Source organism: Thunnus albacares, chromosome 12 (assembly GCF_914725855.1).
Source record: "Thunnus albacares chromosome 12, fThuAlb1.1, whole genome shotgun sequence".
In the NCBI taxonomy this organism is placed as follows: domain Eukaryota; kingdom Metazoa; phylum Chordata; class Actinopteri; order Scombriformes; family Scombridae; genus Thunnus; species Thunnus albacares.
In genome coordinates, this window is record NC_058117.1 from 29492348 (window position 1) to 29517210 (window position 24863).

Here is a 24863-nt window from a genome sequence, read left to right on the forward strand (position 1 = left end):
ATGAAATCAATAAAAGATGGATTTTACTTGAATGTTCATACTTTATGAACAGAGCCAGCTTCTTTCCTATCTTGTAATTTTAGTGCCTCAATAATGACCCGACATTTAACTGGATGTCATGTTTTAAACAATGTTTTATTTATAAATCTAAATCTGCTTCAAGTTTGTGTTTTAACTCCTGAAACCGTGAGAAGACGAGGTCGAGCACCAGCTGGCGCAGCAGTGACTTGACCATGACATGATATTTTTTGCAGCGTGGCATCCGAGCGAGGCAGAGCCAGCCTGGCGTGGTCGATGTCGTCGACCCCGGTCTATGATTAAACTGACAGTTGGGATGTCGCAGAGCGCCAAAGCACTGCTATCGAAACTGTGAGCTGGCTGCCGTAATTATCGGCTTGGGCTTCACGAGGAACAATGTGCCAGAGCAGCTGAGAGAGAATCAGACAGAGTCAGCAGCCTGATGTCTCTGAGAAATAAACTGTGAGGACAGATTGTTGTTTTTAGCTTTCTGTAGGCTTAACTCAGTTATTTCACACATTAGTAAAATACATTTCGTAGGAACATGTGACATAACGCCACCTGGAGTCTGTTTTTCTTCAACATATCAGTCAGAACAATCACTGGACACGTCGGAGAAACGTTCACAGCTAATGTTTTGCAGTAGGATTGTAGTACTGACACCACATATAAAGACCAGAATAGCACTGGATAAAGAAAAACTTTATGCAGGAGTTCATGCAAAAAAAGGAGGGACTTTATTGATAAAAATGTAAATTAAATAAAGGCAAAAACAAACTTGTGAAATGTTGAAAAAACAACTTAAAGCTGAAGAAAATCAAACACAGACTGACAGAAAAACCGTTTTCTTTCACCAGATTTTTTTTTTCATGAGATTTTTTTAATTGCAGAGCTGTAATTAACCAAGATTAGTCTGTAAACATGACAGAGAGACTTGAAGGGCCTTCCTCAGTGTGTGAAATATTGAAATATTTATTCGTCTTTAAAAATAACACAATAAAAAGCCAAAGCATTTACAGCATTAATTTTCTGTATTATAAAATAAAGTGTAACTAACAGGACGTCTCCTCTGATGTCACACAGCACAAGCTGCCAGTTCAAATGAGAAACGTTGCTGCATCATAAGCTACCTTATCTGCAGCAGCTGTGATGAAGAGGAGGCTGCAGCAGGTACGGTTGAAGGTGACAACAGTAGCGACTGGAAACTGCAGCGTTCGTCAATGAGCAACATGATAACCAGAGCAGAAATATCGACACGCCTCATGTGTATGATATCATTTACAATGCAATGGATCGGCCTGGTTTTGTTATCAAACAGAAACTGTAGCAAACATTAACTGCTCAAACTAGTGCAATTTATAAATATAGACTAATTAATTCATATATTTGATCCTTCAACTGCTTTTCTCTGCATGTTTAAAAAGTAAAATAAATGTGAATTAATTGATATGCAAAGTAAATGTCCTTTACTTATCCAGAGGAAAAAATCCTTATATCACAAACAAATAAATAAATAGAATAAATCATCCAATAAAAACATGCATCCTTTCTTGTTCTCGTACAGCTTCTTGGATCTAGTAGTATGATGTATAGCTGATTTTGTTTTGGAAGTACTGCACATGACACACGGAGTATTTCACACAAGAGTCTCTTCTCGATGGGATTGCAGTCATTAAACTTTGCATATATAAAAAACGCATTATCATGCTCACATTAAGCATGTTAATATCACCATTCATCTCAAAGTGCAGCTGAGACTGACGGGAATTCAAATGTCATGGCCGTTCATATTAGTTGAGATATTCCTGTCTAGTGTAAGTATTATAAATATTTGATATAAATGAAGCTGATGATGTTTAAATGTAACAGAAGTCTGTTGTTCTTCCTGTCGAGCCGGCAGAGACCTGAACCTCCGTCACAGTCGGTGTCGCTGCCTCGTTTTTAGATCCTCACAGACTTGTTTTATGGATGAGTTGTGTCTTGTTATTCAGCTCAGACTGACTTGAGTTTGTCCTCTGCTGAATAAATCTACACACACACCAAGGTCACACCTGGAAATATGGTCTCTGCTGCTGCTGCACAGTTTTTTTCTCAGCCAACCGTCACCACAATCACCGCTTCACTTCATGATTCAACCACCGACAGGAAGAAGAGGAATAAAAGTACAATCTGCTCTCCAACCAAAACTACGCTTTGGTCGGCAAAGTGACGGCAGGTGTGCAGCCGACTGAAGTCACTTCACAGGATTTCTGGGAGTAAAGTGGAGCGGCCGACTGTCTCCTAACGCACCTTTAATCATCAGTTATTCTATAAGTTGAAATGATAACATGATGATCCACTAATCACCATGTTTTTCTGTGTGTAATCTTCCATCTGCAGTCATAATACATAAATCTATAATGTGGTCTAGTGTTTTGTATGTTGTGTTATTTTATTTTTTACATGCAACAAAATATGTTTTATTTGCACATAAGCATTATATCCAATTAAGAGGCTGCAGATTGAACAGATACCTGCTGCCTTCAGGTGTCCTTAAAGAGAGTCATCAGGGTAAAGAAAAGGCCGTCAGTACAGGACGTCAGCTGCTAAGAATCACTCTTTAATCTTTATTCAGTCTCGTGGGCGTTAAAACCAGAAATACAAAACTCTAAGTGGAAAGACTTTATGAATTTCACAGCAGTTCATCTAATATTTGTTGAGATATTTCAATAAAGAATTAAAAAGTCACTAAAGTCAGTTCTTTTGGGATCTTAAACGTTTGAACCAAATTTTGAGCCGATCCGTGTGAGATTCGTTCAGACGGACTTCAGTTCAAGGACCGACAGACCCTACAGCGACGCCTCCAGCACGTCTAAAAATACTTCCAGGACTTTGAGTAAAAATCTGAATGAGTGGCAGAGGTGATATTTTAGTTTTTATCTGTGTCAAAGGAGGAGCTGGGTCAGTCGACTGTCTAGACACTCTGCTCTGGTCCTGTGTACAGAAATAGACAATGACCTGGTATCTCTCTGTCTAGATAACACACACACAGGCCGCAGCATCACTGATTTATCTCATACACGTCTGCTTTATCGAACCGGCCGGCAGCACAGGGCGAATGTCTGAGAGATCATGATAGTTTTACATTTTAAACAAACTTTAAATACTCAAATAAGAGACAGCTTTAAGTATTTATTAAATAAAAGTCCATTTTCAAGTAAAGTTGAGTGATATTTATCAAAATTTCAAATAGAGGAGAGAACCAGCCCTTTATGTGAGACTGACAGGCTTTATTATTCATTCATTTAGTTTTTTCTCCTTTTTTCACTTGTCTATATTATGTATTTGAGTGTGTGAGTTATGTGAGTTATTTATGTACAATTATTTTATTAATATCTGATTCATTCAGAGGCCTCCTTGTTTGCTGTCGTGTTGACTTGCTGTTAAAAGTAAAAGATCAATACCATTTTCCAATAAGTCAGCCTTTATAAAGGGTTCAAAAGCATTAATTAATGGATTTATTAATGGTTCATAAATCATTCAGGTTGCCAGGTTGTGTAAAACCCACTTCCACCAGCATCTAACTTTAATCATCTTTTTATCTCTTTAGTTCATCAGGAGGATCCGTCCAATGTTAAAGTTTCTCACTGTCTTAAGTCATCTTGTCTGCAGTTATTAATGTTAATAAATCATTAATAAAGGGTTTAATAGTAATATATCTGCAGTTGTAAATGTTAATAAGCAGAGGCCGATTGGTCAAACAGTCCTGATGAACCAGAAAGTTAAAAAGACAAAGTAAGTTTAATGCTGGAGGAGGATTTTTAACAACCTGGCAACCCAAAAGTTATAAAAGGTTCATAAATGATCTATAAAGCATGATTAATGATTTATTGACTATTAATAAATGCTTATAAATCTCTCATAAAGATCTAATGAAATTAATAACATGAATAAATGTTGTCGATTTATGAGTTAGAAAAGTACGTTTTGTGCCCAAAGAGGCTCAGATAACGTCACGTTCACGCTACGTTGGATGGATGTGAATAATCGGAAAGATTTTAAAGACTTGTGTTCATGTCAACTGACGACTCTGGAAGGTTGTTTGATAACTGAGTTTGTCGTATGATGGTTGAAAACACTGTATTAACAAAGTTACATTATATCAATTACAACTGGGTTTAATTACGCTGGATGGCAGACAGGCGTTCATGTTTGTTTGGTTTTGTGAATTATTAAGTACCAAGTCAGATATATTGGAGAAATTATTATTTGGATTTCTGAAAGATCCCAGTTTACCCCGATCCTAATTACAATTTAAAGGTTGACGTGAAAACGATTTACAAGTCAGAAACTCATAATCACTTTAACTCTGATATTCAGCATTAAGTTACATCCAAACTCGACTCAAGATACTCTAACAACTACCAACAGTACATGTTGTATACAGACGGTACAAGATCAGCAAAAACAGTTACAGCAAAAACAAATACAGAAAACATTTGTCATGTTCAAACTGTCACATAAGGGAACAAGATCAATCTGAAACAAGATGTAGGATACTTTATGAAAATGAAAATCTACTTTAACAAAAACATGCACCAAAGTGAAAATTACGTAAATACAAATACATCATGATCTCAATGTCTGTTTAATACAATTACTGGAAGGTGAGTCTGCTTATAGACTTAGATCTTTTGAAACTTAAAAAAAAGCAATAACTTTATGACAACATGATGTTTTATAAAATGCTGGAGTTAAACATATTTCTACTTCAGCGCCTGTAAACCAGGTGACAAACCTGAACAGTAAACACCAAAGTCATTTATTCTGATTGATGCATTAGCAGAACTGATCCTGTAATTCTGTTTCACACCCCAGTTACTTTTCAGGACCTGAAAGGATAGACCTCCACCCCCCCCCATCCACATCCACCACCCACCACTCACCCAGAATACACTCATCACCTCCTCAACTCCTTCACTATCATATGTGCAAAACCACAAACCTTTGGTAGTAAAAACATATAATATTACAGATTGCCCACGTAAAATATATACTATCTATATACAGAAGAATCACATCACATAGACTTCATTTAATAGGAAACCAAAAGAGCATAATAACACCATAATGACATAAAAAAATAACAAATATATAGATAATAAAGTATAAATAAAATACATTTTTCCCATAGACAACATTATCTGACTGTTGTCTCTCTCTTCTACAGTTTGGATCAACATGAAACTCTCCTGGTTAAATCATCTATACGACAGATGAACTAACTGTTAGAAAACATCTGGTTCTTTGATGGAAAGTTGAAGCCGGTGGACGTGAAAACTTCAGGACAGATTTATAATCACAGAGATTAAATATCTGTCACATGTGCAGCGAACAGCGACAGAAACCAAAGATTATAACGTTGAGAAAATCAGTTCACTTTAAAACTCTGTGTCAACTGTGTATGAATTCATAAACTATGAAGCTTTGTTTTGTTCTCAACAAAGCTTCAGATTCACGCTTCTGACTGACATCTCCATAGCAACGGCAGCCAAGGCTGATGGGTACTGTAGTATTTTGAACCATTTGCTAAGAAAAAACAAAACAAACAGGATTTCTCTTCTTGATAAGTGTTCCTTATATTTTGCCCCCCTCATGTACATTAATGGGGTGGACAAAATATTAGGAACACTTTGCAATATAATGCACTCCAGTACACCATCACCAGTAATAAACATAATGTCAACAACAACAACTGAAAATGTAAAAGCTTCATAATAGTAGATTTTATGGCCGAGCTGTTGTATTAGATTGTACAGGTGTTCCTAATAAAGTGCTTGCTGAGTGTATAAACAAGCAAATATACATAGAATATGATGTGTTATCAGTCTACACTACACTAGGACTGTTGCTGTAATATTACATGATTATAATACTGTAGAAACATGAATCACAGAAGCAACTGCAGCCTTAGTTATTCATATTTATTCATAAACTAAACATTATTTTTTTGTGAATTTGAATCATGAATAAATCATGAAAACACTCTTGGAACGTTGTTGTTTTGGTTTTTTTTTCCTCTTCATGAGCTAAAAAGGTTTTTCTTTCTTCTTCTTTTCTTATTTCCTGTTCCAAGTGAATCTTGGCTCATTCAGGAAAATTCCCATACAGCTGTGTGATTGTGGTTGTTATTATTAATCTATTATTTCAGCCTGAGCCTGCACTCTTTCACAAACTAATTATAGATTTTATTCAGAGGATTTATAGCTGGTTTTATTGCTGCCTCACATCAGATCTGTTCTTACTGTCATAAACATTTAAATTTGTGTTATTTCTATTTACTTTTTGTGTAGTAACTGAACTGTTACTTGATTATTTCTACATACTAGACAGTTGAGATGCTGTGTGTTATGAGTACTTGCCTTCTACTCAAAATTATGTCTTTAATTTAGCTTCTGACGTCTTTCTGTCATTTTTAAACAGCCCTGATTGTGTCAAAAGTGGCGCTGCAATAATAATCTGCTTGTTACTGATTGTCACCTTGACTCTACTGCTCAGTCTTTGTTTTCTCTCTCTCTGGATCTTCTCCTGTAAAGGAAGTGCTGCTCTGTCAGACGTCGCCCACCTACACGTCGCTGGCGGCGGAACGGAGTGAAGAATATTCTGGCTGACCTGAGTGACGTGACAGCAGCGGGGCTGATGGAGGATGATGTGTTTACTGGAAGCGGCTACGGGTCAGTAGCCACACCGAGGAGGAGATAGAGACGACACCTCGACACCTCCCAGCCTCCCTCTGACTTTTAGTCCGTCAAACGACAGAAAAAAAAACAAAAAAAAGTTTAGGAAGGAAGAGAGTGTTGATATCAGCTGCACAGGTGACATAATGTAGTTTCCAGATGTGTTTAGGTCTGACTACTAGGCAACGTTTAGGTTAATGAACATACACATACATGCACATCTGGAGGCATTTAGGAGGTCTTTATATTTAAGATGCTATGTAGCATCTATGATACAATATATTAGATTTCAACCATATTTCTTTGTGCAACATTGTGACCATGAATACTGATGAATTCCTGTAGGCGTAATTAGTTTTTTCAAAAATGAAACATATCAAAATGTGTGTGATATTTAATTGTCTGTTTAGTCGTTTCAAAAGTTCAGCTGTAATCACATTTTTTTTCACGCCGGTAAATCTCTTCTCACAGAAAATGAGCAAACTTCTTTCTACCTTGATAAAAAAAAAAAAAAAAAAAAGAAAAAAGTTTGTGTTGAGAGGAGGAGGAAGACGTGGAGCTCAGTAATCAGCACACAGCTCTTTATCAAGCAGAGAGCTAATATTTCCCACCGCAGACTTTTCACCTTGACGCTCTGTTGTGAAGCCGGGTGTCGCAGCTCCTGCTGGGATACAACATCGATCAGCCGGGTTCCCGCCGTGAAATTCATTCATATCTCACACCTGTGGCAGCGACCCTGTGTGAAAAATAGGACCAATAAAATGTAAATGTCTGCCGGGCCTCTTAAAAATGAACTCTCAAAGGACCTGCTGTAGTCGCTGCCCTGATTATCTTTTTAGGAACTTTTTTTTTTTTTTTTTAATTTATTTTGCAGTTCTTGTTTAGCTTTGTCCTCTTTAACCTTTCCTCTTGAAGCATTTTGTTATAATGTTCACCTGGAAAGCCGTTAACTATACGATCATTAGGATAGTTGAAGTTTTTAATAAGTCAAGATAATGAATTAAAATCACTGTCATGTCACTTTAATTGACAGTAAAGTAGAAAATAAATGAAAAATTAATGATTTTTCTTCCTCTTCAGACAATTGGTGTCTTCTTCTACATTTTTTAAAAGTTAAAATAAAAATAAAAAAACTGAATAAATGTTAAAAAAAAGTTAAAGGTGTAAGTTAAAGTCTACAGATACATAAAGCACCTGATGATTTAAATCATTTACCATCATTTCTGTATATATATATATATTTATATAAAATCTCCCTCTCACTCCCCTCCAATGGGGGGGGGGGGTGGTGGTGTGTCTCTACCAGAGGCCTGCTGGGAGTTTGAGGGTTCTGTGCAGTATCTTAGCTGTTCCTAGGACTGCGCTCTTCTAGATAGAGACCTCAGATGTTGTACCTGGAATCTGCTGGAGCCACTCTCCCAGTTTGTGGGTCACAGCCCCCAGTGCTCCCATTACCACTGGCACCACTGTTGCCTTCACTCCCCACATCTTTTCTAGCTCCTCTTTCAGCTCTTGGTATTTTTCGATCTTCTCGTGCTCCTTCTTCTTGATGTTGCTTGGGATAGCTACGTCTATCACCACTGCCTTCTTCTGTTGTTTGTCAATCAACACGACGTCCGGTTGGTTAGCCATCACTAGTTTGTCAGTCTGGATCTGGAAGTCCCACAGGATCTTAGCTTGGTCATTATCAACCACCTTAGCAGGTGTCTTCCATTGTGACCTTGGGACCTCCAGCCCATACTCAGTGCAGATGTTCCTGTACACTATGCCAGCCACGTGGTTATGGCGTTCCATGTACGCTGCATCTTACACCCTGCTGTTATGTGCTGAACTGTCTGAGGATCATCTTTACACAGCCTGCACCTGGGATCCTGTCTGGTGTGGTAGATCCTCGCCTCTGTTGATCTTGTACTGAGTGTCTGTTCTTGTGCTGCCATGATTAGTGCTTCTGTGCTGTCCTTAAGTCCAGCCTTTTCCAGCCACTGGTAGGATTTCTTGATATCAGCCACTTCTTCTATCTGTTGGTGGTAGATGGCGTGCAGGGGCTTGTCCCTCCATGATGGTTCCTCCTCCTCCTCCTCCTCCTCCTCCTCCTCTGCATCATCGGGTTTCTGCTGCCTGAGGTGTTCACTTATCAGTTCATCTTTGGGGGCCATCGTCCTGATGTATTCCTAGATCCTCATTCAAGGGCATGGAAAGGTGTCCAAACTTTTGACACACACACACACACACACACACACACACACACACACACCAACAGAAAGCCATCCAGTGAGTCACTGACAGCAGGTTAAATCAGACGGCTGTGACCTTTCACTTTTGAATTACGCTGGGCAGGAATCAAGCATGTTGGCAGGACATGATGTTTTCCTCAAGCTGACTGCTGCTCTGAATCTGCCTTTTATACTAACTGTGTTTTATGTTGTCGTCCATTTATTGGCTTTTATATTTTCATTTCAACGTTGCACTGAAAACCAAAACACTGTTAAAGCTTTGCAGGTAAAGCAAAATAACAAACATTTTTTGCAGTGCTGTACTGCTAACTGAAACACTGCAGCTCGTTAGCTTGTTAGCTTAGCAGAACTTCCAACTAGCCCCATCATCTGGTTATTCCTTCCACTGAACCAGTCTCTGTGAGAGTTAGCATGCTACAGGCGTCTTCCCTTTTCCTAGAGATTTATGGGAAATAAATGATGTGTCTGTTATGTCACAGTTTTGGGAAATATGGTCATTGGCTTTCTTGCCGAGAGCTTAAAGATTGATACCACCCTGAATGTAGTAGGATCTCTGAAACGGTGACTGGATTTTGTGACCTTTGCTCAGAGCCAGACTCGCTGTTTCCAACTGTTTCTCGTCTTTGTGCTAAGCTAACGCAGCCAGATGTAGCTTCATATTTACTGTGCAGACAAGAGTGTCCCCGAAACATTGATGATTCAAATCATCAGTTAAGAAATTCCTGAGTCGACTCACATTTTGTCAGTAAAATAACTCTCTACACTGAATAACGCAGGATGACAGCATGACACTAAATACATAACTGTGATGGAAACAGGACAACGTGATGCAGAGCGACTGTTTCCTGTTCCGACTCTGACTCTCTCAGCTCCGATGTTGAATGTTAGCGAAGTCGGCTAAACTACTTTTGGTCCACCCTCATCTACCGTCCTCTGTGCTGCGCTACGATTTTATAACTGAATTAAAACCTGACTGTGTGGAAATCTGATGTTTTCACATCACAGATGATGAACAACGGCATGAAAACGTGAGTCTTAACAGGTAAAACATGAGACTCATGTAGGCTGTTACAGGAGATTAGTGTCGGTCGGCTGTACTATGATTGGATATAATCGTAGATATTGAAGAAAGTAATGAAGATAGTAATGTTTAGTATTTATAAAAAGCATGACACACATGTGCATGACAAATTAAAATACTGCAAGTCGATGCACTGAGTCATTGACAGCCCTAATATTAAGTGAATGAACGTATTTACCAAAACGTCGACATTTTTCTTTAAATGGTGTCGTGTGATCATACTGAGGGATTGAAGAGCACAAACCTGACCACAAAATGAGATGATTATAATGTGGTATAAAAAAAGAAGAGGTCAAACAACAATATGATGCAGTATTGTCCATTGAGATTGAGATTATACCAGAGGGGTCAAAGGTCAGGGATCAGGCTCAGCGTCTTGCTCAAAGGCACGTTTACAGAAAGGGGGACACACTGGCAGTTTTCACCACTGACGTTCAGAATGTTTTAATTAAGATTAAAGAACATTTTGAAGGAAGGACGCTGATTAACCTAACGTATCCGTTTGCCAAATCACCCTCAGATTAACAACGACGGAGCTTCGAGAGCAACACCGGGCCAATGTCACGCTTGGTATGCATCCTGGAGGCCGTTAAGGCATTACAAACACGACGGGCAGGCTCTGACGCTCGACCGAACGCCCGACAACGACCCCCCTCGGCTCCTCCTGTGAGCCATCGATCACGCAATCAATGATACATTATCCTCGCAGTGACCCGAGATCATCGGCGAGGCGCGTTTACATCGACTGGCACAATAACAACTCATTACCAGACCGTCTGACGTTCCCCCTCCGGGCTGCCTCGGCGAGACCCAGGGGGAAGACCGGAGGCCGGGGCCAGTGATTGATACACACTGCGGATCAGAGTGTAACAGGGAGGAGCAGGAGCGGATGAAGACGAGTTCCAGTGCTCCAGCAAACCTAAGGCTTTATTTCAAATGTCACTTCCTTAATTAGAGACGCCAAAACAATGCAGCGAGGAAGAAGAGGGAGCGAGGATCTGATCTGGACGACCTGCTATCTATAGCGTGTCACTCAGGCTGCTCGTCAGGTTTGTTTCTAACTGGCTTTTTTGATCCCCTTAACGAGTATTTAAACGTCACGGCTAATTATTGTTCGGTCGGGACCCTCCTCTCCGTCTTCATCAGCGTTGGGATGTGATTGAACGCCTCCACAATCAATCTGTTGACGAAGAAAGGAACATGTCGTACAAGGAAATATCTGAATGATAATCTCTGTGTTTGATATGAAGAGTTTAGATTCAAAGTGACTTCAGTAGGACACAGGAAGTATTACGAAATAACTGCTAATGCTTAAACATTACAGCAGCTTGAGTCTCTTTGTCTTTTTAAAGGAACAGTTCCACCTTTTGCTATTTGAGTGAGATGAAATAATATATCAATTATTTATCTATTTTTCCACATAAACTAATCCTAAACTAGGTTGTAGAGCTGACATTATTCATGATGCCTTCACTGCCTCACACGAGTAAAAAGCTAACGTTACCGTAAGGCTGACGTAGCCTACGAAGCTTTGCAGCACCTTTCACCTTTATTATTATTATTATTATTATTATTATTATTGTTATTATTCACCTTTATTCACAATTTTTCATTTTGTTTCTTTGAATTTGGAGTTTCATGTCATGATTTAACTTTCAGCATGACTCATATGTAGCATAGTTTTTACTCACAAACGCTAAAATGATCGGTCAATTCATTAGTTAGTTGGGCAACAGTAAATGAGTTGTATTGATTTTAATATAAAAGTTGGCTTTTTGGTCAATTATGTCATCAAAAACATTGTTTTTTTTATTTATTCATTAAACTTTTTTTAACAAATATTTAACCAGAAGAGTCCCATTGAATTGATTTCAAAGGAGACTTGGACGAGACAGGCAGCAGCATAAATAAAACACAGTTACAGACAGAAAACACAAAAAGAGACAAAGTTAAAGAGAACTAAACTGTTTAGTTTCCATTGCTGACCACATTTTGACACAAACCCTTTAGCTACGATAACTTATGATGGATAACTATGAGATATTAAAATATAAATTATTTCTTTTATGAAAACATATCTTTTTCCTTCGTTTAAATGGATGTTTTCATTAAAACTGGGGTTACAAAATTGACCATCTCTCTCTTGCTGTTACGGAAACGTACTTTCTCCTCCGTGTCTAATGTGTATATAACGTTAGCGTGTAATGAGCTGAATTCAGTTAACTAGAACATCTCAAAGTCACAGAGAACAATCCCCCGTTACATTCATTTCATTTAACAGTCACACTCGCACTGATTCAGCCGCTCTCACTGATTGTACAAAGCTCTCTCGGTCACGGACGTCGCCAGTGACCTTGTTATTAAAGTTGTGGAATTAATATGTTGAGAGGAACAAGATTCTTGATTGGCATGCATATGATGAATGAATTATCCGCTGAGGCAGCTCTCTCCGCAGTGACTGATTGTTTCTCAGCTGCTGAACTGATGATGATGAAGAAGAACAATCGGCTGAAATGTTGAGAAGAAGCCTGAAAAGAGTGCAGACGCTGTTTTTTAATGGTATATTCAAACTAGTATAATCTGATATGGTATCATATATTGTGCACTGACCTACAAACCAAAGCGCAGGAACAGGCAGGGAAAGAGAAAAAAGTGAAGCTTTATATCCTGACAGTAAAACGGTTGGTGGTACAGAGCAGATGCAGCGGCGGCGGCGGCCATTAATCATAAAGGTTGGTGGTTCGATCCCTGCCATCTGTCCACATGTTGAAGTGTCACTGAGCAAAACAGTGAGTGTCAGATTTACAGTGGCTTCTATATGTAGTGCAAATTTTAACTGAATTTCCAGAAAATTGACAAAAGAAAATTGAAATTAAATGCACGTCCACTGTATCCACTGATATTTGAAGTTGGGTTATCGAGATAAACATTTGGTGGCACTAATTATCCAGTCTGCGCCATAAAACCATTAGAGAAATACCTTGAAGTGCCACTGACAGCAGCTAGATACTTGAATCAACGCCCATTCAAAAAGCCTCGACCTCTCTAGAAATCAAAGCCAAAGTCAGTCATTATGGTCTCAGTCTCTAAATAAGTGTGCTATTCTGGAAATTATTGCCCCGTTAGTAAGATTTCAAGTAGTAGCTTTAATGTCTGTCACTTGATTGTGATACCTGCACTGTTAGCATCATTTAGTTAAAGTAGCTAACGTTAGCCAGAGTGTGCAGCGCTCGGTGTTCCCAGTAAGCTAGCTGTAGCTTGGGTCCGAGGAGGCAGGGCGTGTTTCCAGAGTGTGAAAGGTCCTGGCTCAAAACGGAAAAGATGGCGCCGACCATAAGCTGCATCATCGGGCTTCAGACTGGCTCCAATATCCATCTGCATATACAAGCTGTGGTATTTCCCAGTGAAAATCAGAGTGGAGAAGAGTTACAATAGAGATTTAAATCAAATCCTTCATATTTGGTTGGAGCGCTGAAAAGTGGGCGAGGAGAATATACGGCGAATACGGAGCTGTGGAGAGAAACACAGCTATAAACGGTAAATGGACTGCATTTATACAGCGCCTCTCTAGTCTTCCGACCCCCTCAAAGCGCTTTACAATACATGTCAGCATTCACCCGTTAACACACACATTCATATGCTGATGGCAGAGGCTGCCATGCACGGTGCCAACCTGCTCATCAGAATCTAATCTCATTCACACACCGATGGCACATCCATCGGGAGCAATTCGGCCTCAGCTCAGACCGCCCATCCTCTGATTAGTGGCCGACACGCTGTACACCTTCTGAGCCACGTCTGCCATAGATGTAAAGGACTGTTGGTTTCTACACACACACACTTCCCTCTTCTGTGTTGTTGGATCAAGAGGAAGGAGGAAAGATGAATGAATCAGACCTCAAACACTGACCATCTGTCATCCCTCATGCACGCTCACTCATAATTTCCTGGCTGTCATCACCCCGGGCGTCAATTGAGACGTCAGCTGATCACCTCTGACCAACAGCACAGTAACACACCTTCACTGCCAGCCTATCATATTGCAGCTGTCTTTTTAAATATTTTCTCTCTCTCTCTCTACCTTCGTGCTGTCATGGTGGTGCCGTTTTGCACCACCTCCCCATCTCCACCCAGTCTTCGCAGATTCATCAGTGCATCACTTCATCAGCCTTATCAGCCACCACCACCACCACCAGTGTCTGGACTCCATGAGGGGATTTATCTTGCTGCTGCTGCTGCTCAGGACTGATGTCTCTCGGTTCAAAATCTCCCCGCAGAGTCTGCCAAAGACTTCTGACAAGACTTAATCATCAGTATCATCTGTATCATAAACAATTACTTTTGCTTCATTCACTTGTCTCTCCTGATTGAAACAGTAACAGTTTTCTCAGGTGGAGTTGAACGTAGCCGAAGTAAACCATTGTTTAGTTCGGATCTCATAAAAATCCCACTGCTGATATGCATCTGTGAGCTCTCCATTTATAAAACGTTATATTGTGGTTTGTTGACATTCAGATTGACAATTTTCTCAATTTGAAGGGACAAATAAAAACACGAACATGTGTCTAGATCAGTCTTTGTTGTACGTGTGAGTATCAGCAGCTGTGTTATTGTGCAGAGGTACAGTGTGTGTGGAGGTCAAATCTCAGGGAAAAGCTGAGTAAAGTCTGCTGCTTAACAATACTTCCTCCTTTGAAACGACCACTCTTAATGAGGCGGCAGCAGTGACGACGGCGCAGTCAGCTGCCTCCCATGCAAGTGGCTCTAAATCAGCTAAATGAAAAAGTCTGTCACCACGGGGGGGTGGAGGGTGGAGGGTGGAGAGGGGGGGGGTGCCTCTCAGCCTCCTAGACACCAGAATTAAATCACAGAGAACTAAATTGCATAAGTTCAAACGCGGACATCTCTCGAGGAGTTTCGAGAGGAAGTTGATTCGTGCTGTAATTAGTAAGATAAAACAGATGGCCTTCAGAGGAAACTGTACAAGCTATTATTGGTTCAAGCATTTTTATATGTGGACTGAACCTCTCAGCACGGCGTAATCAACACTTTTTCTTTGCAAACTTACAAAATACTGAGAAATAAGACATGTAAATAGCCCTGCCAGACAGTTGGCTGCTATAAATCAGAGACTGGCACAGCTATGCATCAGATACTAAACTATTTCCACTGAACAGCAGCTGTTTTCTCAGTATTCAGCAGAGAGCAGCCAGTAGTTTGAAGCAACATCATTTGAATCTAAACCACAAAACTTTGTCACTTTACGTTTGGACTGATTGGCTGTTAACATGACTGTATGAATGTAATGTACGTGGGGTTTAAATTGCAGCTTCACTCTGAATTGTAGTGGAGTAGAAGTATCAAGTAGGAGAAAATGCAAAATACTCAAGTGTCTCAAAATTGTATTTAAGTACAGCACTTCAGATTAAAATTTTACATGAAATAACATATGATAAACTTATAAATTATAAAGATTAAACCAGTGGTTTCTGAATGTTTTGGCTTGAGACCTTTTATAAAACCTACTGTGTGTAGTTGTGTTTCCTCGTCATGTTTCAGATGTTGAAACTTAACACATTAACCAAACTTCTCACGTAGTTTTAAATAAATAACTCTCCAAAGCCCAAAACTCTCCAATATTTCACAAAGAGCAAAGATTAGAGACAAGTTATTATAAATGAATCCAACTTTATATAGCAAAATTTAGTTTCAAATTTTTTTCAGAATTTAGTTTGAACTGTTCAAATACAATCGATAACCTGCAATTAAAGGTTTTTAAACCCGAAAGTCAGCAGCAGCCGTTCCCTGTACAGCAAAACTGTTGATAGTGGTGGTGTTGTGATTCTCCATCACCCAACTCTACACTGGACTGGCACCAATTTTCTGATAACAGATCATTTGATAACGGCAAAGGTGAAATAAACCTGCTGCCCGTCAACACTGATGGAGCTGCTGCCGACATAAGTTTCTGACAGCAGGGATGTTTTTTTTTCTTGGCTTGAGATTTTTTTTTAATGCTAAAATTAATTAAGGGATTAGTGTTTTTTTCAGAATGCAGAGGTCATATAATGTGGGTATAGTTAGACATATACTTGGTTGAAAAAAATGAAAACCGTCGTACAGCCTAGCTCTTACAGTTTTTTTCAGATATTACAAGGTTAACTTGAGGAAAATTATCCTAAAATAGATATGTTATGACATCAATCTCTTCCTATTCTAGCTGCAAAAACAATCAGAAAAGAGCTTGGAGATTTGCTAATGATAGAAGGATTTGGAGGCTTTTAGCAGAATTGCGGCGGCACACGGTCATGAAGAGCAGGAAGAGCTTCAGTTTGCTCCAGTTGTCTTCACCGACCTGAAATCAGATCAGGACCAAACTGACGGGAAGTCATTCACCAAAAACCTTCCCATCTTTCAACTGGTGTGATGGTGACGACAAATACAGAACCCTTACTGAAACTAAATTTAACTTTAACCATCACATACGGTGTGCTGAATTCAACTAAACACAACCGATAGCATTTAAGCTAAGGTGTCCTTGAGGTATAACATGTCTCTCGCACATTTTAACTGGCACAAAGAAGTTTTAACAAAAGTTGTAGGAGAAACGGTTGTCAACAGCAGTTCAAGAAAATTTCATCAACTTCAAGATCCTTTCAGATTCTTTAAAACATAGGCGTTGCCTGGTCTGGGCAAGACTTTTCCTTTAGCCTCGAATAATTGTGCACTTTGAGCGGTTTGTCACTAAAGAAGAAAATAAGTGTTGTAATTTTCTATCTTCAGTGAACAGAACGGAGGAAAGACCAGAGAGGATTTACAGGATATGTGGAAATATGTCTTATCTTATTAGTTCTTCAATTGTTGGGGCTACTATGCCAAACGCTAGCTAACACAGTCAGTGTGAATAAAAGGAAAGGGGTTGAAGCTGAAGCAGTGGCACAAACATCCTCTCATGGTGAGCCAGGAAAACAAAGTGTGTAAATGTCTGTATGAGTTCCAAGTTACGTGACCATGATATGAGCAGAGCACAAGTTATATACAGCTAACGTACCTTGCACTGCACTGAAGCTAGCTAAACCGCTAGCAATGATAGCTTAGCTGTGCCTCCCCTTGGCTAGCAACACCAAACTAGCTTAGTTTTGTGTTAGATAGCCAAAAAGTTTCATATTTTATCAGTCTGGTAGTCCTACAGTGATAACACCTGAGGATACTTTTATGACCCACCAACTTTTTTTCGGATCGTATCATACATTGACAGCTAAGTTACCACAGCTTCCATAAAACAAAACTGTAGGCTACTAGCTGAACTGCTAACGTTAGTCAGTTTAAAAAGTTGGTTCACTCATGAGAGATATCAGATTAAACTAGGAAATAAACACTTAATCAAAATAATTTAGATGCACACACATCACTGTAGGTCAGTTTCAGTTAAAGAATGATGAACATATCTAATTATATAGAATTATTAAAGTTTACTCAGTCCCTTTGCGTAGTTAGCTGTTTTCAACTCTTTCATGAAATTGCTATTGTGTTATGGGTTTGGTGGATCTTCCATCGTGTAGGCCTACAGTAATAATGGTAGCAAGTGTCTGATATGACACTTATTTTGGTTTGAGAGACCTGAGTGGCTGGAATATTCATGTGGAGACTATATAGTAAATCAAATCCAAACCCTTCCTTCCTTCTCCAATTTTCACATTTTTTAAGCAGTGTGTAGCCCTCACACACAAGGAAGAAAGTATGTTAACAGTTTATTTGGAAGTGTGTTTTTAAAAGTTTTTTGACAGAGAAGAATCTGGGCTCAGCCTCCAACACTCCTGCTTTAAATCCGATAAAACAAAAGAGGTTGCCATGAAGATATGGTATAACTTAGAGTTTAGGGACACTGTCAGGAAAAAATAATAATCTTGGATTTTGAGCATAAAATTGAAATATTTAGAGAAAAAAGTAAACACTTTACGAGAATACATGTCATAATATTTTGAGAAAAAAAGGAATATTAAAAGATTAAATACTGTCGTAGTAAACGTCAGTTGTTACGTGTCAAATGATGAACTGAATTTACAGGTTCGCCTTCTCTTATCAGAGTAAATGAGACCAGTTTTCATGTAAGCATCAATAAGCAGACGATGTTTTCAGACGCACTCCTGACAGACAGACAGCTGAAAAGAATTTTATCCTTCGTCTCACCGATCACAGTAAACAGTATAATTACCGAGTTTATATAACAAAGTCTGTTGCCAGATAATGTAGTTGAGGCGGGCTTTTAGCCAGACCACCCCCTGAGGACAAGTATACCAGATGTAATCACCAGGAATCCTAGACTTAGCTGCTTCGTAATGCTTTTCATCCTCCGTGCAAATTATGCATGAACAACGGCTTCGCTTGTGTGGTCTTCAAATCGAGTCGTGTCAATTTTATTTATATAGCACCAAATCACAACAGCATCTCAGGGTATCTCTGCAGGAGATACCAAGTTAGTAACATGCATTAATGTGGTATGAGCGCATACAGATGGAGGGGAAAACGAGGAAAGACGAGCTCAGTGCATCATCTCCCAGCAGGAATAAATAATCAAGGAATAGTCCAACATTTTTGGGAAACACTGATTTGCCTTTTTTGCCATGAGTTAGATGAGAGGATCGATCCCACTCTCATGTCTATATATGGTACAAGTACAGAGCTGGAACCAAGAGGAAAATTAGCTTAAAATGAATTCAATTACCTCATTAAAATCTGAAAAACACATCTACTCCTTCTCTCCAGAATATGAATATGCAAATATTTCAAAAGTTTTAACTGCTGGGCACAAGATATCTCCTACTTCACTTGAAAGTTACAAAAAGCTCACAAATTAAGATATTACGTTATGTTTCATTCGCATGATTTGTACATTATGTTTCATTTGTATAATCTGTATATAATAAATATAAAACTGGTTTAAGTTTCTTGCTGTATCTAATTTTCTTGCCGGTGCGGTGACGACAAGCAGCAAAACTCCGAGAAGTCACTACTTCAAAACATAATCCAGCACATAACCCACTGTCAAACTACAACTTGTCATTTTTACACTTCTGTTTGTGTTATTTTCATTTTGTTTGTAGGTAATTAAATACTGTGGCTGGTATGAAATCATTTGTAATGTTTAAATACCGTTGAAGAGACGTTCCTCCCCATCGTGGTATTGAGAAACTGGTTTGGATGTGTTTGCTAGTCCCCTGAGCCAAATCGATCAAATTCTTGTTTTTAAAAAAACTGTATGCCTCCTCAGCCTCAGACTCTGCAGCCCTCCACATTTTTTTGCCCCCTGACATTTCCTCAAGAGCAGATTTATTGGCCCACATAATTAAAATGGCTGGCGTCACAGGCTGCAGCTTCTGTACCTGCTTGCCCCCATAAACGCTGTCTGAAATGTGAAGGATGGGACACGAGAACGTGACACCGAGGCCGAAAAAAACACAACATCTGCACCGTAAATCTCTGAAACGGTGATAGAGCACCAGTAGCCGCCGTGCACACATCACGTGGCTGATCTGCATTGATGAATGAGGCGTATATGAGAGCGGGCGTATAACGCACAAGGCAGATTTACTGCTCGGAAACAGATATAGTTTGTCAGTCACAACATTAATCTCATTTTGCAGAGCGTACATGATTTTAATCTCACTTTGCAGATAGCATGTGTGTCTTTAATCCATCTTTAATACTCGAGCCGGGTGGAAACAGGCGTACAGTAGCTGGGATCAAATTTTCCTAAAGCACAGGATTTGATGCGACTCTTCTCTTTAATGTGAATAGATATGATTTTCCAATAGAGGAAGTATGTGGCCTGGATAACTAGTGGTTTTCTGTTCAACATCAAATCCACATCAACCGGTTGAAACCCAGATCTGCATTACTGTTTCATTCAAACACAGAAAAACTCGGCAATCAGGACGTGACCAACATGTTTCTGAGGGCTTGTTTTGGAGTTATGATTAATAACTAAATAGAAAATACTGAAGGTACAATACTGTGTATATAAAAACTTAAGGGAAAAAGTTATTTATGAGTCCTGTGGAACAAGAAACATCCAATCACAGAGCTTAAATTTCTGTCACGTGCCACAAATAGCGAGCGGAAACTCAAGATTATGATGTTGAGAATACGGATTTTACAATATGCAGATTAAATCAGCTCACTTTTAATTTCTGGATCACTTTCGAATGAATTCAGCAACTATGGTGCCACATTATATTTACAATGTCAACAACAAATGGATTTGAATTCATTACCATGGTATAATAGTACTGTATTGGCCTGAGTAATAAGACAGCCGTCCCTTTCCAGCACTTGTTTCTGAAAAAAACATTTTTTGAATCTGTGGGCAAAGTTTCCCTGAGTTACTGATAATCCAAAAAGAAGGGAGCCATCATCGTTGTATCCTGTTCTCTTGTAAAAGTAAAATACTTCTATTAAAGTAGAACCTAAAGTGTTATGCCAATGGACCAACAGCCTGTTATTCCCAAACCCCAATAGCTGGAAAAGCTTCCCATAGGAGTGAAAGCCCATAGTCCAACAGCCCTTCGCTCCAAAAATACACACTCTCCTTTGACGTGCAAGTGACTATTTTAATCCAAACCATGATCTTTCTGTAACCTCAACTAAGTGGTTTTTGTTTCCCTAAACCTAACCAGACCTCAACCACAGTGCTGTCACATTGAACATAATTATTTTCTAACAAGCACGTTAAAATAAACTGAGATATTAAAGACAGCAGAGGTAACGTCAGCCTCATTGGAAGATCTAAACATAGATAATGGCAGTGCATCATTATTGGTTATCAGACACTGATAATCGTGACAAAACAAACCTTTTATATATTACTGAGGTCTTCTGCTAAATTCAGCATCATGTTTCACTCAGTAGAACTCCAATATAATAAAAACAAGCAGTTGAAAATGCTGCATTGTTAAGGCAGGCGAGTATTATCATCATCACACATCACATTTATTCGCTTAACATGGAGCTAAAATGAATACTGAACTATGTTAAATGTTCACCAAATGAGTTAGTGTGTGATAAATTCAGCATCATGTTTCACAAAGCAGAAATTTAAGCAGTGATTTAATGAAATCACGTTATATAAATTGTGTGAACGGACGGTGTTTCGGATGACAAACAGTAACGTTACACATCTTACAGTAGTTTATTTTACTTAGTTCACAGAAGAGCTGTTGATGGAAAGTCTTTCTTTTGGAAGTCATACAAAGTCATACGTTATGATTTATACGTTATCTGTTAAATTGAGCAATATTTAAACAAAGTCTGGAAAGTAGTAAGGTCTGCGGTTACTTAACTCCAACTCCAGAGTATTAACGGAGCAACAGGCCTTCAGAACAGCGGATAACGGCTTTTCGGTCCGATGGGACATTTTTTCAAACTATTGGGTTTCGGAAAATGGGCCTTCGAACCAATGGGCAGTCCCAGAATATCAACCCCACATTTGTGTATCCTGTCTGTCAGTCACGCACTCACTCAGTCTCTTCTGTCAGGATTTTGGAAGCACTCTTGACAATTAGCATATTTTTCAGACTATCTGTTTGCTCTCATCATTTGTGAAAGTAGTAATTCTTGGCTGCTTAACAGATGATTCAGTTCTTGGTTTATTTCTGCAGGAAAGACATCAGAGGACACTTTTGACTCGCATTCAACTCATTTTCACTTGTTATGAATTTATTTCCTTGGTGGCAGGAAAAACATGTTACACGAGTCCTCAGAAACTCCTGCAGGTTAAACTAAGCTAACGAAACACTTTTAGCGCTAACTGACTGTAAAACACTCACTATACTACTCACTAGCCTAACAACTGTAACACTACAAACAATCTATAATGCAAGACTAATTCATAAAAGATCTCTGATGTTATGAACATATAATAGTCTAGTTTTAAAATGTAATTCCCAGAATAAAATATTGTCTTATATTTGGGCTAATACAGTATATAGAGACATCTGTCACAATCACAGACAAAACATGATTTCTCAGAAACTAAGTTGAAATGAATTAAACCTAACATAAACCTATAATATTGTTAGATTGTTGGGGTGAGTCTCGTATTTCTATATTAAGTCAAATTAAAGATGTTAAAATAAAAATGAGAATACAGAATGGTAAACTTGCGGACACTTAACATAGATATTTGGAGTTTCCAGCTTTATTTATCAGCTCCTCTATGAATGATCTCAGCACTTAAGTTTTCTTCTTTTATGGTTTTCTGTTGTGTGTTTGTTCAATCTGTGTCCTCCCTGGAGATGCTTTCTTCTTTTTATATTTTGTACGTCTCCTGGCTGATTTATGAGTATCTTCCACAGATCCATCTGTTCCAGACTGACAAAATAATTTGTGCAGGTTTTTGTTGGTCTGAATCTTGCTCGAGAGAAAATAGAATTGGACGCTTTCACTTGCAGTTTGACAATCCTCCAGGGTGAGAGAAGGACGTATAAATATTCTACTTAAAATCACTGCCTAAATTTCCTCCTACCGTTACTGCTTTGATTTCTATCCACAGAAACACAGAGATCCTGTGGAGGGGATTTGCGGAGGATTGATGCTTCGTAAGAATTTAAACAGAAGTGTTTGCTTTTTTTTTATGTACACGCCGAGTCCTTAATTATTTGCTCCAGAAGCCTTTCTTCCTACTTCATCGTCATGCAGCCTGTCGCCTTCATCTGTTTGACAATCAGCCACCTGCTCGCTGGCTCCGACACAGTTTGAGTCCAAGCAGAACAAAATGTATGTGGACAGATTTGCAGAGAGTGTGCAGTTAGCTGGAGGCAGAAATAAGGGGGGAGATGCAGGGAAAAAAAAAACAAGAACATCGGGTTCATATCACAGCTTTTATATCACTGCCAACACTTTGACGTGTTACGCACAGTCACAGGAACGAACACGGTGGTGGTTGAACTTGTGACCTTGTGGTTGCAGGTTTGTTCGTCTATCAGCAAGAGAAACAACAGTAAATGAACCGAAACAATATTGATTTTTACTTAAACAGGTTCTTATTATGTTTCAGTTGCTCTATCAGTCAATCGGCATCAGATCAATCAGTTTTCTTCTGCTGAGCAGTCATGAATATCAGAGAATCAATTAGCACCAATGAGGTCTCTGGGAAAACAATATGTCTCAGCAAAATATTCACACAGCAAACTACTACAGAGTGTAAAAACTGCATTAAAAAGGACCTTTTGCAACATGTCCAAATTAACAATATTCAATATACATTTTGAGACTTTTAAAAGGCTGTAATTATATTGTATATAGTCTGACTTATGCAGGAAGAAAACATGGTAGTCTATCATTTTTTCAGCAAATTTTTATAATTAAAAAAAATGCAGTGTTTCCTCCCTGTCTTTGATTCATGTCTACAATCATAGTCCATGACCTGATATAAAAATTATAGATCTACACGTTAAATTACTGCAATATACTGTGATTTCAAATAGATTGAATAAGTTAATATTCAACTGTACTTAAATATTGTTTCAGCTCAGAGTTGACCTACATTTTCACATTAATTTAACAATTAACTAAATAAATAGTAAATAAATTGGTATATATCTATATATCTATATCTATACATACATAGATATATATAGATATAGATAGATTGATATAGATAGACTCAAAGACATCACTTGGTGTTTTCCAAGAAGTTACAGCATGTACTTGTTTTTACATTTCTGTTTCAGCCAGTGTAGCAATTTCTACTTACTTCCTGGTGATACTCCCACCTCTATATTTAAAGGAATAGTTGGACATTTCAGGAAATCTGCTATTCTTCTACTTGCCCAGAGTTAGATGACAAGGTTGACTCCACTCTTATGGTTGTAGGGTAAGTATGTAGCTGGTGCTAGCAATCATTTTGGCTTAGCTTAGCATAAAGACTGGAAACAGGAGGAAACAGCTAGCCTGGATTTGTCCACCTGTCAGCACCTCTATAGCTTGCTAATTAACGTATTATATCTTGTTTGTTTATCTGTACAAACAGAGAAGAATAAAGAAGTGTTTTTATGGTGGATTATTGGTTTATTTCTTGGCCAGAACCAGTGGAGACTTACTGGTTTATTTATCACAAGTTTAAGACTATTCGCTGTAGTTGTCTTGTAGTCTTTGAATTGACCGTAAAGGTACAATTATGTTTGAACATAACAGCTGCGTGAACAGGGTTTGGTAAATAATAGTGTAACTACTAACGAAGAAGACTAATAACAGCAGCTTTTTTGACACAAACCTCAGACGGACATGAACACTTTAATTTTCCTTCTCAACATCCGGCTTCTGTGTCACAGCCACGCTGGGCTTTTATGTACAATGAGAGTTTGTGATTCGACAGGTAAGGTTCTTTCTAAGTCACCTCACTGAGGTAAAAGCTTCCCGGACTAATCTAATCATAGTCTCACCTGTTCAGCTTCTGTCCCTGTTTCCCTTCAGTTTAATTGGCAGACCGCTGACACCTTGAACAACTGGACACACGACGACCCATCAATCAAAGCAGCAAGACACACAAAAAGAAACTAGGTCGATGCAGGAAAAGAGCTTTTAGATGTAAGGAACTTTGAAAGCTTGATAATGGCTGTTTGGTGTAAAGTGAATAGCAGACAAAGTGCAAGGAGAGTGTTGGCTTTTTAAATTGCTTCACCAAAATAGAATAAGAAGTGCCTTTTCCATTTTTCCTGCAATATGTCCTGTTGCTTTACTTAAATTGTAAGCTTTGGGGAGATGCTGACACATCCTCAGCCTCTCTTAGTGGAAAGCTTCTTTTTTTTAAAAAAA

The 24863-nt window shown here is 38.7% G+C and overlaps 1 long non-coding RNA gene across 1 annotated transcript; it reads left to right on the forward strand.

Annotated features, from left to right (window-relative positions):
* Positions 1-8551: 8551 nt before the first annotated feature.
* Positions 8552-14619, forward strand: LOC122993775. The gene is made up of 2 exons (XR_006406442.1): positions 8552-9996; positions 10570-14619. It is a non-coding gene; the product is annotated as an uncharacterized LOC122993775 (long non-coding RNA).
* Positions 14620-24863: the final 10244 nt, after the last annotated feature.